Genomic DNA, 15,782 nt, shown 5'->3' with positions numbered 1-15,782 from the left:
AAAGAAATTTTTTTTTAAATGAAAGAATGTGAACAATGTGCTCTCTTATTTGAATGAAAGTGAAATTATAGGAGTGAAATCAAAGCAAAATTTATCACTAGACTGTGATTCATTGTTTCACTATCATAAGACCGAGTAAGTAAAGTGGAAGACAAAATTAGTCAGGAGAATTTTGCAGCAAATCTTGCCTGAACTTATTGAAATGTGATGTTAGGTGTTAATACCAAAACAAAATTGTGTACATACTTAGTTAAGATTATTCGTTTTACTGATGATGAACTGTGGATGACATAAAGTGATATTTTGTGTTGATTTGCTACTGTACAGGGAACATTTTACTGCAAGGAAAATCATGGGGTGCATTCCCTAAGTCTCTAAATCCCAATTGCCTCTACCTCTGTTCAGAGATTGTGAAGTTATTAGTTACGTTTATATAGTACTTATTAAAAAAAATGACGAAGAGATTTCATCATATGCATTTGCTTTTTAATATAATCACACAGTGATACAGCATGGGAATAAACCCTTTGGCCCAACTCATCCATGCCAAACTGATTTAGTCCCATTTACCTGCATTTGGCACATATCTTCTTAACTCTTCCTATTCATGTGCCCATTCAGATGCCTTTTGAACTTTGTAATTGTACCCACCTCCACCACTTCCTCTGGCAGCTCATTCCATACACATACCACCCTCTGCATGAAAAAGTTGCCCCTCAGGTCCCTTTTAAATCTCTCCCCACTTATCTTAAACCTATGTCCTCTAGTTTTGGACTCCCCCATCCTGGGTAAAAGAACTTGGCTATTCACCCTATCCATGCTCCTCAAGATTTTCTAAACATCTCTTAAGTCACCGCTCAGTCTCTGATGCTCCAGAGAAAAAAGCCACAGCCTTTTTCAGCATCTCCCTTTAGCTCAAACCCTCCAATCCCAACAACATCCTTGTAGATCTTTTATGATCCCTTTTAAGTATAACAACATCTTTCCTACAGCAGTTAGACCAGAAGACCTAGGAATGCTAATCTACCTGAATTAATCTGCATCTTGAAACCCTCATGGCTAAATTGTTGCTGGTTCTCACAGTTAGTATGCAGTATGCCTTCAAGGGGCATGCTAATACTGATAACTTGAGCATGTCTCCTAAAAATATATTGTATATTTACTGTGGGACAGAACACAATACAGGGTTTTCCTGATCTCTTGGCATACCGTTAGCAGCATGCTATTTCTCAAGCGATAATACAAGTAAGCCTTTCACCCAGAGACTGTGTGCAGAAGTTCCAGCCAACTACATTTTGTACCTTAGTTTTGTTAAGTGCAAAAGTAGACATGACTAAATAGGTGACCAAGATTCGTGGAAAATGATAAAGGAACGTTTAGCTATTTTTCAGTGGCAGGGTAATGCATTCTCAGCGTCTGAAAGTTAACATCTCATTCAGGCACAGCATTGTTTCAGAAAATCATAACCATTACCAATGATCCTTACATAGTACCAACATTAATCTGCTTATCAACATCAAATAGTGATGGATGAAAGGAAAATGTTTGAAGAAATTCTATACCAACTACGGTACAATGTCTCTCCCATTTTCAGTTCAGCTTGGTTACGATCTATCGTTAAATGTCATAATGACATTATGGATATTATCAACACATCCTTCATCTCCAAAGAAGCTTGATACAGTGTCAAAGGCACTTTATCACACAGCAATATTCATTTAAGTTTATGCCTAAATACAAAAATGATAGCAATGCTATTATATTGCCAAGCACTACAGCACACAATTTAACGCAATGTAGATTTGCAAACATGATGTGTCAGATCACTTTTATGCACAATTTTTTGCAAAATGGCAAGTGATGATTAAAAAGCAAAATGACATTCATTTGCTCAAAATCATGCTTACAGTTGATAATAATAAGGTAGAAAGTTTAGGTTATTTAGATTTATAATAAATCAAAAAAAAAATTTCCGGAACATCAAATCATGAGACCTATTAAGAATACAGAACCAAAAGCAGCACTGTACCGTATAAATGATACTATACTAGCAGAAATTTTATAAATATTACATTAGGCATCACACTATAAAGATTTGATATACACCACTGCTGGTACATTCTAATATAAGATGTTTTTAATATTACTTACAACTAAACTGGTAGAGATTTGATAAACCACTCATAATGTCAGTATGCTATCACAGATTATATAAATATCTCTCAAAGGCTTTACATTCAAAAATGATAGATCTCTTTCATCCAAAAGTGATTGCCAATTGGCCAAAGGACTGATTATGGGAATATCTTATTAGCCGCAATCACTAAATTCACGTAGGAATATTTACATAGACACACAATACAAGTAAATAACAAGCTTCTCATGACTATAAAATATGGGAATCTGTGAATGGGATGTACTAGCTCATGTGCCAGATTCATGACCAGTATTTGATCCGGTGAAGTCCTGTACCGTCATTGGAATCTCGTAAATCAAGGCTGATACTATACCTAAACTACTGTTGAAACTATTGTAACTGGGATTGAATGAATACCATAAAATGGGATAAATCCTGCTGATCTCAAATAAAAATACTATATCATTATGAATCAGATACATTACACTTGCACAAACTGAAGTACCAGAGGTGAATACTCTGATGCTCCCAGGCAACAGACAAGCCCATTGCAAAACATCACCTGCCAGCTACTTTTCAGCATAGAACCGAAAATGATGCTAACATCTAAAGGTTAAAAAAAAGCTCATTCCATTACACACTCCACTGTAGATGAGAGAACTACCACCTGCCAATGCCAAGGATTAGATGTGTGTCACATCAGTTTTCTGATAATTGAACCTCACACTGTTCTTTATAAAGTTAACACACTTTCAATATGGTTTGGTAGTTAATAATGAAGTGCAAGTATACCAACTGAGTTTTCTTTTCTCAAGTTCGAGCTATACAGGCCAATTTATTGTTCTATTTTCACCACAAAGGTCTGGTAATATTGCACAAACCAAGGATTAACTCTTCGTGTCAGAGCACGTTATTGCAGGTGTTGGAATCATCTGCTTGCATGCCCACTTATCTGTCCTCAGCATGCTGCAATGCTCCAGCAAAACAACGCAAACCAGAGGAACAACATCTCATTGTCAGCCTAGGCACTTTACAACCTTCTGGATTTGATATTGAGTTCAACATCTTCAGATTTTTGGCTTTCATTAACAGGGGGATCGAGTTTAAGAGCCGCGAGGTTATGCTGCAGCTCTACAAAACCCTGGTGAGACCACACTTGGAATATTGTGTCCAGTTCTGGTTGCCCTATTAGAGGAAAGATGTGGAAGCTTTGGAGAGGGTGCAAAGGAGGTTTACCACGATGCTGCCTGGACTGGAGGGCTTGTCTTACGAGGAGAGGTTGACTGAGCTCGGACTTTTCTCTCTGGAGAGAAGGAGGAAGAGAGGTTACCTGATCGAGGTGTACAAGGTAATGAGAGGCGTGGATAGAGTTGATAGCCAGAGACTTTTCCCCAGGGTAGGATTGACCACCACGAGGGGTCATAGTTTTAAGGTGTTAGGAGGAAGGTATAGAGGAGATGTCAGAGGGAGGCTCTTCACCCAGAGAGTTGTGAGCGCATGGAATAGGTTACCAGTGGTAGTCGTGGAAGCAGAGTCATTAGTGACAGTTTAGCGACAACTGAACATGCACATGGGCAGCAGTAAATTGAGGGGAATGTGGGTTAGGTTATTTTAGTTTTGGATTTGGATTATTCCACGGCACAACATCGTGGGCCGAAGGGCCTGTACTGTGCTGTACTTTTCTATGTTCTCTGTTCTTGAGTTGAGATGGTAGCTTGCTCTGTTACCATGAACGCTCTCTGGCTCACTGTGATCTCCAGTATCTTTTGTTTCAGATTAAACCTTCCTGGCATGCAGGTTTCAATTCATACCACATTCAGCATTTGTAATTTGGGCCATCAAATACCTTGAATCTTTGCGTGGATGATTTACAGCAGGAACACCTTAAATTTTAGCTTAAGTTAGATTTACTGGCTTCAAATACCAATACAGCTCTTCAAGTTCTAACAGTAAACTTATTGTTCTTTCTCACTTGTGACAGATCTTGATATCAGAGCTACATTTGAACACGGGGCTCCAGCAAAACCAGATTCAATGGGAATCCGGGATTGGAGGGGTGGATGGGGTTGTGTGGAATCTCTCTGCTAGTTGGAGCCCTGGTGCATAGGAAGATGGTTGAGATTATTGGAGGTCACTCCACTTAGAGCCAGGACAGCTCTTCAAGAGTTCCTCAGATTAGTACTCTTAGACAAATCACCTTGAACTACCTTATCAGAGAACTTCCCTCCATTGCATGGCCTGAAGAGGGAATGTTTGCTGATAAATTCACAGTGTTCAGCACCATCTGCCACTCCTCAGATACTGAAGCAATCCGTGTTCATTAGCAGCATGACCTAGGCAAAATCCAGGTTTAGGCCAATGAGTGACAAGTAACATTTGCACCACAAGTGCCAGAAAATGACTACTCCAACAAGAGAGAATCTAACCATTGCCCCTTGACATTCAAACATATTACTCCATGATCAACATCCTGCGGTGGGGGGTGGGGACGGGGGGTGCGGTGGTGTTTACCATTGACCAGAAATTAAACTGGACTGAATATTCTGGCTAAAAGAACAGGGAGAGGCTGCAGCAAGCAATGCACCTCCTGACACACCAAAGCATGTGCACTATCTGCAATATACAAGACTAGTCAAGATTATGGCAGTATCTTCCCAATTGCGTGGCAGACTGCAGCTCCAGCAAGACACAAAAAGCTAGATACCCTCCAGAATAAAGCAGCCCACTTGTTTGGCACCAGTTCTGGTAAACTTATACCAAGTAGACTGGAGCAGCTCAAATCAGCAGCACACCTCCTCAAGGGCAATGAGAATAGGCAAATGCCCTCATCCCATAAATTTAAAATTAAACTATGTAACATGGTGACCTTTGGAAAACCAGAACAACCAAATCATTTTCTTGTTGTCGTCATTTACAGGTTGAATACATTGCAATGTTCAGTATCAGTATATATTATCTACATTACTGAATGTTAAGGGCATTGCACTGAAGGAGTCATTTTGGCCCAATGAGTCCATGCTGACTCATTGCTCTCTGACTCAATCTGCTAAGTCCTATTCTCAAATTCCAGGTTTATTTCGCTTCAAGTGCCTACCAATTTCCTTTGAAATCATCATCTCTGTTTTGACACCCTTTGTGGCAACAGGTTCCAGCTCACTACCACTCGCTGATTAAAAAGTTGCTCCTTATATCTCTCTTCATCTTTTTCCTGAAACCTGAAATCTGTGTTTCCCAATCATTCTACCATCAGCTAATAGGAACAGCTTTCCCCAACCCACCTGTCAGAATCTTATTCATCTCTATTTACTCTCCCCTAATCATCTTCACTTGATGGAGACCAATCCCAACATCTCCAAACCAACTTTGCTGTTAAAATCCCTTGGCTCTTGAACCATTTGAGTAAATCACCTCCAGACCTTTGAAGGACCTTCCCATTCCTCTTAAAGTGTGGCGGCTAGAACTGGATCAATTCAAAGTTTCAGTATAACTGCTGATCTCGTAGTCAATTATGAAGGCCGAGACCTTGCATGCATTGCTAACCACACTCTAACTGCCTTTCTACCTTCAAAAGATTTATGCACATAAATCTCTGATCACTCAAACACTACTTACTCTTTAGAATGATTCAAATCATATTACCTCTTCCCAGTCCTTCTACTGTAATGCAACACATCTCAATTCTCTGCCGATCTGCTAGCCCATCCATGTCATCTTGCAATTGATTGGTGTCACTCTCACTGTTTGTCGAGTTTTGTATCATTGGCAAACTTTGAAAATTTTACCCCATATTTCAATAGCTGAGTCATTTATACGTATCAGTTAAAAAAAGCACTTTTCCACATACTGACCCTGGGAGAAAACCACAGTCTCTATCCAGATCTACATTTTCACAATAGCACTATAGGAATTTAACGCAAACTGAAATTTCTACAGGAAGTAAAATCCCTAATTACTACTTGCATGTATTATTAATATTGATGTTTGACTTGATTTTTGGCACTTTATGTAATGATATGTTACAACATTTACTATTTACTTACTAGATAAAAAAAGTTATGTGTCTCCAATTTCTGATCAACTTCAACCCCCTCTTCAACCTTTATTTCACTGAATTGTGAAGGAAAAGTGAATCTTGGACATGATTATGGGCACAGTGCAATCTCCTGCTGCTTCTTAAAGCTCAGAAATGAATTTTGTGCAAGAGCTCAATTGTAATGCAAGCTTAAATATACGATGCAGTTTTAATCTTGAATGTTAATCTCCACCTTAGCATGGGATGCTATCAATTAACACCATGAATGCCTCACACCAAGCCTAACTAATATATGTCATCAATGACAACAATCTATTGTTGATAAAATAATAGCAGTACCCTGGCTTGGAAACAATGGTTTCCTCTTGGAATATTACACACTTCTGCAACTTGTGCGTCATCACTTAAGATTGGACTTATGATTTCAGTGATATTGAAAGGGTTACCTTTCTCCAGTGAGTAGTACTTTTGCCAAAATCTTTGAGCAGATTTATTTTTATTCACTGACTCCCAAACAATTTAAAAGGATTTTCTTCCAGGCATCAATATGAAAGCTCTACTCATTTAACCCTCTTACTGACTGAAATGACATTTTGAAATTACTTGGCAAATATACAGAATCTATATTAAGTCTTGAAGAAATATTCTTCAATATTTCAACAAAGAAGTTCCCTGGTTTCCTATAGATCAACAAAGGGAAAGCCTGGCCAACAACAAATGGCTAAGAAGGTGGAGGGTCAATGTGAACCCAATGGGCTGACTGACCTGCTTCCACGGTGTAGGGATTCTATGAAATTTGGTAGAAAAATGTTACTGAGATTAGTTTTAATAAAGGCAGAAAATTTGAAAATTATGATTTGGTAATTATTGGTGATTTGCGTAACATACCAGTTTTAATCTAGCTGTCAGTTTTGAAGATTCTTTTGTCCTAAAGATAAAGTAAACTCTCAATATTGAGTTTGGTGGAAACTAATCACTCACCAAAGGGAAGTCTTTGTAAAGTGTAGCAAGAGACTCTTTGTAATTTCCTACTCTAACTGAACAAGTGATTTTACATTTCTGATCTTCTTATCAGCTTAAAAACTGAAGGCAAGTTGAAAGCATGAGTGCACCAGATTATATTCGACAGCAGATCAGATACTTTGCTTATCTCTCGACTCAATAGCCACAGCTTTTTTGAGCAACATTCTAACAGAGTTGTGCCTTGCACCCTTATACTATGAGTGAAAGAAAATCAGTGGAAAGCAGAACTTGCTTATTAGGACAGTGTTGCTTATTAGGCCTCTCCTGGGAGACTTACATAGATTTGTGTTTGGGAAATGTTTGCAAAAAGCAACAGAGAGTCTTGTGCCCTGAGTTTAAATTTATGGTACGAAACTGGATGAGGTTTTTGAAGATTGATAGGTATTGAAGGAAATGAATCACCACTCTAAATGCAACAACAGGGTGAAATGCAGTAATGGGAACAGGCAACTAAGTTCACAATATGCCATATTAATAAAGGAAGTATACTTGTAGATAATACCCAACATCTTAGAGAATGGAGCTCAACATTTGGAGTTTTGATGAACTATTATTATAATTATTTCCTGGAACTAAATCCTAGCCAGTCAGCAATGCCTACATCCCACAAATGAACAAAAGAAAATAGATAAAAACGGAAAGAACTGCCGGATGCTGTAAATCAGCAACAAAAACAGAAGTTGCTGGTAAAGCGCAGCAGGTCTGGCAGTATCTGTGAAGAAAAATCAGAGTTAATGTTTCAGGTCCGGTGACCTGAGGACTCAAAAGAAAATAGAAATTTGGGAATGTGTTATAGACCATCTTAGAAATTTGAAGCAGTTCCAACTCCAAAAGTGTTCAATCTACTTGCATGTTCATTCTTTTCTGTTTCCAATGTGAATAATTATTTCAAAAGAGGCGTTACATTCAGAGGTGGAATTGACACTGAACCAAGGACCAGATGAAACTGCAAGACCAACGGCTGTGTGCAGTCCAGCAGAAGCAGATTTCCTACACAGTTATTTGTGAATGCAAATTGTAGTTTGAGCTGCTAAATAAACCTATACGAGATTTGCAAGTATACTGAAGCTACACCATTTAACTTGTGTCACTTCCTTTATTCATTTGCTGGATGAAGGCGTCGCTGGCTATGCAGCATTTATTGCCCATCCCTAATTACCCAGAGGGCAGTTAAGAGTCAACCAGATTGCTGTGGGTCAGGAGCCACAAGTAGGCCAGACCAGGTAAACATGACAGTTTCCTTCCCTAAAGGATATGAGTGAACCAGATGGCTTTTTTCCAACAATCGACAATGGATTCACGGTAATCATTAGACTCTTAATTCCAGATATTTATCGAATTCAAATGCATCATCTGCCATGGCGGGATTCAAACTCAGATCCCCAGAACGTTAGCTGGGTCTCCAGATTAACATTCCAGCAGCAATACCAGTAGGCCATCACCTGCCTGATTTACCAATAACACAAGAAATACAACATGGTGCTGGTGTCAGAATAAAGCAGTGCTTTGAGCTTGAAAACCACTGAAAATTCCTCTGACAAGCTGTGGAGAGGAACCCCAGAAACAAACAGGAACACTGAGTACTTGTGAACAAATTTGTGCAAAATGTTGTCCTGTAAATGCATGCAAGGCAGTTGCTAACAATACTGGGCAATTTTTTTAAAAAGAAAGAAACACAGCAGCTGTATTGCTGTATCTCCACAAAGCATGATCTTATTTAGATCAATGATACAATATAAGAGACCACTGTAAATCCCCAAGGTATCAAGAACATTTGCAAAACAAAGGGAACATTGGAAAGACGCCGACCAAAATCTTTAACATTAATTTGAAGGTCACAGATGCCCCTTTTGAATGTAGACTATTTAATAAAGGATAGAGCTGTGTTTTCTTAGAATTATCTTTGCAAAACCAGCTAAACAAGCCACAGAAATAAAGATGTCCACCTGAAATGATGGATTGCCTAAAATCAACACTTCAGGTCAGAGAAGTGCAGAGAGATCTTGCTAAGCTATAGCTATGGGAAATGCTGAAACTCAGTTTCATATGAAACTAAACTTGTAAATTCACTACCTAGACCTGATGGCTTAAGGGTAATAGCTACAAGAATCAACTGATCAGTTTGTTGGTAAGTGCTGTGCTACAAGACGAAGGGCTGTGAATTTTTTTTGGAATCTGTGCTGAGTGGAAAATGGACCCAACTAACAGCTTCAAAACCTATTAAAGTTTTCCAAAAGGATCTATTGGAGTAAAAGAAAAGAAATGAAATTAACACATTGTTTAAAGATGACAGATATTATGAAACCATTTGTAGTGATTGGAACAAGGGCCAGGTGGATCTTATTTGCAATGCGATCCTTGGTTGGCGTTGTTAACCTGGGCCCACCAGGGACCCCTGGCTGACAGATATAAATAGCAGTGTCAGAGAATCTGCTCATTCTAGGCATTGGCTCTGAGCTGGCTGGTCAGAGCGCATGTACTGTGCACATGTAAGTTAAGGGTAACTTGGTGACAGGATACTGGCCTCTGTCCAGTTATTTCACCGCTGTAACTAGTCAACAACTAAACATCTAAAAGTATTTGGTGCAGCTACACTTTTAGCACAGTTGCCAGGAGGTAGAGGTTAGCAATAGTTGGGAAGTGCAATCTGTTGAATCTACTGCAAAACTGACCTATACTCTGTGATCTTTGCAAGCCAGGCAGGGTGAATGGTACTGGCACAACAAAGGAAGAAATCTAATTCTAAAGATACAACCATAAGCTACAATAGGATGCAACCAAACAAAAACAAACAAAATACAATGCCAGAATTCAATTCTTACACCATGCTGGCAGCCACCAAAAGGATTGCACAGGAGGCCAGCTTTAACACAAGCACAAGACATTAACAACAAAACTGACGAAGACCTGCATTTTGTTGCAACATCAGGGTCTCAAAGCTCACAGAAAAATCTAATCCCTTATTTTAGATATTAAGGTAGAAGATGTCTTACTTCCAGATGACGGTTTAGGCTGTAAGTACAGGTCAGGTCTATTGAATGTAATTGATGAGCATTACAAAAAGTTATCACTGTTTTTGGGGAGTAATTTTTTAAATAATAATTATTTTTTAAAAAATTTTAAATGTGTTTCCCCATTGTGTAGGATAAAATAAACTACTCTGGCTCTACTGACAAAAATCTCAACTTTCAACAGTGATGATGATTAGACACAGCAGCAGAATAAATTTAAAGTAACCTTTTAGTCTCAAATAGATATCAAATGAAGATATTAATATTCCAATTGAAAATGTGATGAAACATCCAATTCATTATATTGCCATTCCCAAAAGAGCAAGTGACAGGCTATAAGAGTTGATTTCTGGCATTGTATCTTTATTTTTAAAGAAAAGAATCAATAGCAGCTTGTGAAACCAGGCCAACATTGATCAGAGTTGCCATTTGGTAAAAAGGATCAGAGTTTTTACATTAAAAAAGTGGCACTGACTCATGCCATGGTCATCATTGCCACACATAGAATTAGTCTTTCCATAGTAATAAAATAAAATATACCTGAATAATGAATTCAAAATGACACATGGAATGAAATGGAATTTAAGTTGAATACGTTTTTTGTTGGAATGAAACACTTGAATTGCAGGCATTAGAAGTAACATTTATCGTAATGGCTTATTCTATTCACCTTTAGGCTGATCAGCCTGAGGATAGGGTACAAGTCTATTCTCAGCATTTTTGCAGAAAAGGGAAAGAACAACAGTAGGCTGAAAAATTATCAGATGGAATACCACTATTCACTAAGCTGGATCAGTTAATTTCACACGGTCAGGAATGAGGCACAGCCCAACATAAACTGAAAACCAGGATAAGAGCCCAACACAAAACATAGTGATAGGACAGGGAAAACCATAAGTTCATTGGTTGGTAATAGGTGCTTATTTGACTATGATAAGTTATTTTCAAATTGACGATAACTAGAGAAGAAATTTACAAATTACAAACTTAAAGGCCAGCAGGAAATTTAAAAAAAGCACATTAAGGACCAAGTAAATAAAATACAGATGCAGGGCCAGGCAATGTGTTGGGCCTGCATGATGCTGCAGACCCCATTGTGGTTCACAGTGACCACATCTGTACCAAACGTTGGTTACTTGAAGAAATCCAGCTCAGTGTTGGAGTCTGAGCTTTGAACACTGCAACACATCAGGGAGGGGGAGAATTATTTGGACTCTGTGTTTCAGGGGCAATCACACTCCTTCAATTAACGACCTTGAATTCAGTCAGTGGTAGGGGGAAAGAAAGTGAGACAATGAGCATGGCAGGTAGAGGTATTCAGGAGGTAGCGCTGAAGGAGATTTAGCCTTTGAGCTTGTCTACCACGTCTGAGATTCTTGCTCCCTGTGTGGACGAGAGCATGAGCTATAGGGGGAATGAGCAGTGACCATCTCAAACGAGCATCTCTTCTGGGGCTGCAGAGGAACTTGGAGTGGGAGGGGAAGATCCAATTGCATTGTTCGACAATATTGGTAGATTTAGGGAAGAGGCTCTGCTGAGGGAATATGAACAGGTAGGAGCTAAATTAAAAAGCAGAACCAAAAAGGTAAAAATCTCCAGATTACTACTTAAATTGGCATAGAGTCAACAAGTTTAAAAAGATAAATGTGTGGCTCAAAGACTGGTGTGGGAGATATATGTTCAAATTCATGGGACATTGGCATCGGGACGAGGGAAGAGGGGAGCTGTACTGAATAGATAGGCTCCACCTGATTCAAGCTGGGATACATGAAAAATTATACAATAAAACGTAGGGGAAAAAGTAGGACTGTTGGTTCGTGATAGAGTTGATTGTTACCAGAAATTGAAATGAAATGATAGAATGTGCAAATGTCATATTGCACAAAGGAGCGTGTAGGGAAATTTGATAATAAAACAACATTAAAGACTTTGCATCTTTGCGCACAAAGCATTCAAAATAAGGTAGACAAATTGGTGATACAAAATGAGATAGATGAATGTGATTTCATAGCCATTATAGAAACAGGGTTACAAGGAGATCAAAGCTGGGAACTTAATATTCAGGAGTATTTTACTTTTCAGAGAGACAGAGAGATGGAAAGGGTGGTGGGGTGGCTCTATTAGGAAGAAATTAAATGAGAACAGTTGTGATAGATGGCCTCAGCTCAGATGATGTACAGTCCATTTGATCGGAGTAGAGTAAGGTCTTTAAATAGTTGCCACTCTGTGGCAAAGGCTAGAAATTAACAAATAATAGGAGAATGTAAAAAGAAAAGAATAATTATGAGTGACTTCAGCCTTCATTTTGATTGGGTTAATCAGATTGGAAAGGATAGCTGTGACACCAAATTCACAAAGTGCAATTGGGATCGTTTCCTACAACAATATGCAATGGAGCCAACCAAGGAGCAGTCTACTCATTCACCAGATACAAGATAATGAGGCAGGTTTAATAAATAGCCTCCAAGTAAAAGAAACCTATGAAGTAGTGATTGTCACATGATAGAATGCAATATTCATTTGGGAGTGACAAACATGGGTCAGAGACAACTGTGTTTAACTTAAATAAATGTTAATGAAGATAGAGTTACCTAAAGTGAGCTTGGTGGATAGGTTAGCAGGCATGATAGTAATCAAGCAGTGGCAGATATTTACGGAGGTAATTCATGACTTTTAGCAAAAACTACACTCCAGCACAGAGGGAAGATTCTAAGAGAGGGATAAACCAAAAATGGCTTACTGTTAGGGTGAAACCCCAGAGAAGCTCACCTCACCTCAAAATCTGCTAAAGGAAATTAGAAAAATTGTATAACCTGTCTTTCACCTCCCAATCTGTTATAAAGGAGTGGTTAAATGAAAGAAATCCCTGATATGCTCCCTATAAGCAAAAAATAAAAATTTATTGATCTAACACCAACAGTGAACAAGTTAACAGACCTACTAAAAAACCAAACAATTCCCCCTTGACTATTAACTATTCTGAAACAGAACAAAATTCTAATGGCAAGCTGTTCTAATAAATACGAGTACCACTTACATAAACCAAAGTAATAAGAAAAATAAATTAAAACTTAGACTCTCAAAATTACTGTCAGGATGCGTCTTCCAGAATATTCCTTGACTTTACCAGGCTTCTTCAGTCAGGAATTGTTTTCTCATCGAATCCTTGTGTTAGGAATATTACTAAGGCTGCCATGATTCCTTTCAGGTGGGGTTGCCTTATTAGTAAAGAAGCAAAATTAAACCAATAGCAAGAAAAATATAGGGAGAGATGATTTTAGAATCTGTGTGGGTCGAGTTGACGAACTGCAAAGATAAAAACACCATAATGCAACTTACGTACAGGCCTCCAAATAGCAATCAGGATGTGGGACACAAGACACACAAGGAGATAGAAGAGGTGTGTAAGAAAGGTAAGGTTACAGTGATTATGGGGGATTTCAATATGCAGGTGGACAGGGAAAATCACGTTGGTGGGGGATCATAAGAAAACAAATTTGTGGAATATCTATGATGTGATAATGGGAACTGCAGATGCCGGAGAATCCAAGATAATAAAGTGTGAAGCTGGATGAACACAGCAGACCAAGCAGCTCTCTGATGAAGGGTCTAGGCCCGAAACGTCAGCTTTTGTGCTCCTGAGATGCTGCTTGGCCTGCTGTGTTCATCCAGCTTCACACTTTATTATCTGTGAAATATCTATGAGATGGCTTTTTGGAGCAGCTTGCAGAGACCACTAGGGAACAAGCAATTCTGGTTTCGTAATATACAATGAGGCAGACTTGATAAGGGCTTAAGGTGTATGAACCCTCAGGAGTCGGTGACCATAACATGACAGAATCTACTCTGCAATTTGAGCGGGAGAAGGTGGAATCAGACGTAACAGCATTACAGTTGAATAAAAGCAACAAGAGAGGCATGAGGGAGCAGGTGACCAGAACTGATTGGGAGAGGAGCCTAGCAGGAAAGACAGTGGAACAGCAATGGCAGGAATTTCTAGGAATAACTCGGGAGACACTGCAAAAATTCATCCCTAGGAAAAAGAATATTAAAGGGAGCATCAGGCAGCTATGGCTGACTAAGGAAGTCAGCGACAGCATAAAAGCAAAAGAGAAAGCGGAAAATGCGGTGAAGGGCAGCAGGAAGCCAAGGGATTGGGAAGCCTACACAGACCAACAGAGGACAAAGAAAAAATGATATAAGGTTGGAGAAGATTAAACAAGAGGGTAAGCTAGAGTTTCTTTAGATATGTAAAGGGAAAAGACAGGCAAAAGTGGACATTGGGCCACTGGAAAATGACACTGGAGAAGTAGTAATGGGGAACAAAAGAAACGGCAGAGGAACTAAACAAGTACTTTGTGTCAGTCTTCACAATGGAAGACATGAGTAACAAATCAAAAATTAAAGCAAGTCAGGGGGCAGAAGCAAGAATGGTGACTATCATCAATGAGAAGGCGCTAGTAAAACTGAAAGGTCTGAAGGTGGATAAGTTACCTGGACCAGATGGACTATACCCTGGGGTCTGAAGGAGATTTCTGAAGAGATGGTGGAGGCGTCAGTGGTGATCTTGCAGGAATCACTGGAGTCAGGGAGGATCCCAGAGGAGTTGAAAATTTCTAATGCTTGAAAAGGGAGGAGGTAAAAGACAGGAAATTACAGACTGATTAGCCTGACCTCAGTTGTTGGTAAAATTATGGAGTCCAGGTGAAGGATGAGATTTTTGAATACTTGGAGTTGGATGGTAAAAGAGGGCAAAATCAGCATGGTTTCATCAAGTGCAGGTCATACCTAACAAATCTGTTAGAATTCTTTGAGGAAGTAATGAACAGATTGGACCAAGAAGAGCCAATAGATGTTATCAACTTGGACTTCCAGAAGGCCTTTGATAAGGTGCCACAAAAGAGGTTGCTGAGTAAGATAAGGGCCCATGGTGTCAGAGGCAAGGTGCTAGCATGAATAGAAGATTGATTGTATGGTAGAAAGCAGAGAGTGGGGATAAAAGGATCCTTCTCAGGATGGCCGCCAGCGACTAGCGGTGTTCCACTAGGGCCAGTGTTGGGACCACAACATTTCATTTTATACATTAATGATCTAGATGAAGAAACTGAGGGCATTCTGGCTAGAGATAATGGGAACTGCAGATGCTGGAGATTCCAAGATAATAAAATGTGAGGCTGGACGAACACAGCAGGCCAAGCAGCATCTCAGGAGCACAAAAGCTGACGTTTCGGGCCTAGGCTCTCTGATGAAGGGTCTAGGCCCGAAACGTCAGCTTTTGTGCTCCTGAGATGCTGCTTGGCCTGCTGTGTTCGTCCAGCCTCACATTTTATTATCTTGCATTCTGGCTAGGTTTGCAGATGATACAAGGATAGGTGGATGGACATGTAGTATCAAAGCGGCAAGAAGACTGCAGAAGGATTCAGACAGGTTAGGAGAGTGGGCAAAGAAGTGGCAGATGAAATATAATGCAGGGAAGTATGAGGTCATGCACTTTAGTGGGAAGAATAGAGGATAGACTATTTTCTAAATGGGGGGAAAATTCAGAAATCTGAAGTGTAAAGGGACTTGTGAGTCCTTG

At 39.3% G+C, this 15,782-nt stretch overlaps 1 protein-coding gene across 6 annotated transcripts in view; it reads right to left on the bottom strand.

The window, feature by feature from the left end:
- The window catches only part of LOC125458504 (serine/threonine-protein kinase 32B-like), a 320,594-nt gene that overhangs the window by 161,525 nt on the left and 143,287 nt on the right, over window positions 1–15,782 (bottom strand). The gene's annotated exons all lie outside the window — the stretch shown is intronic.

The sequence above is a fragment of the Stegostoma tigrinum genome, chromosome 1, assembly GCF_030684315.1.
Source record: "Stegostoma tigrinum isolate sSteTig4 chromosome 1, sSteTig4.hap1, whole genome shotgun sequence".
NCBI lineage: Eukaryota > Metazoa > Chordata > Chondrichthyes > Orectolobiformes > Stegostomatidae > Stegostoma > Stegostoma tigrinum.
The sequence above is the reverse complement of the archived record's forward strand: the minus strand, read 5'-3'. Positions and strand labels throughout refer to the sequence as shown.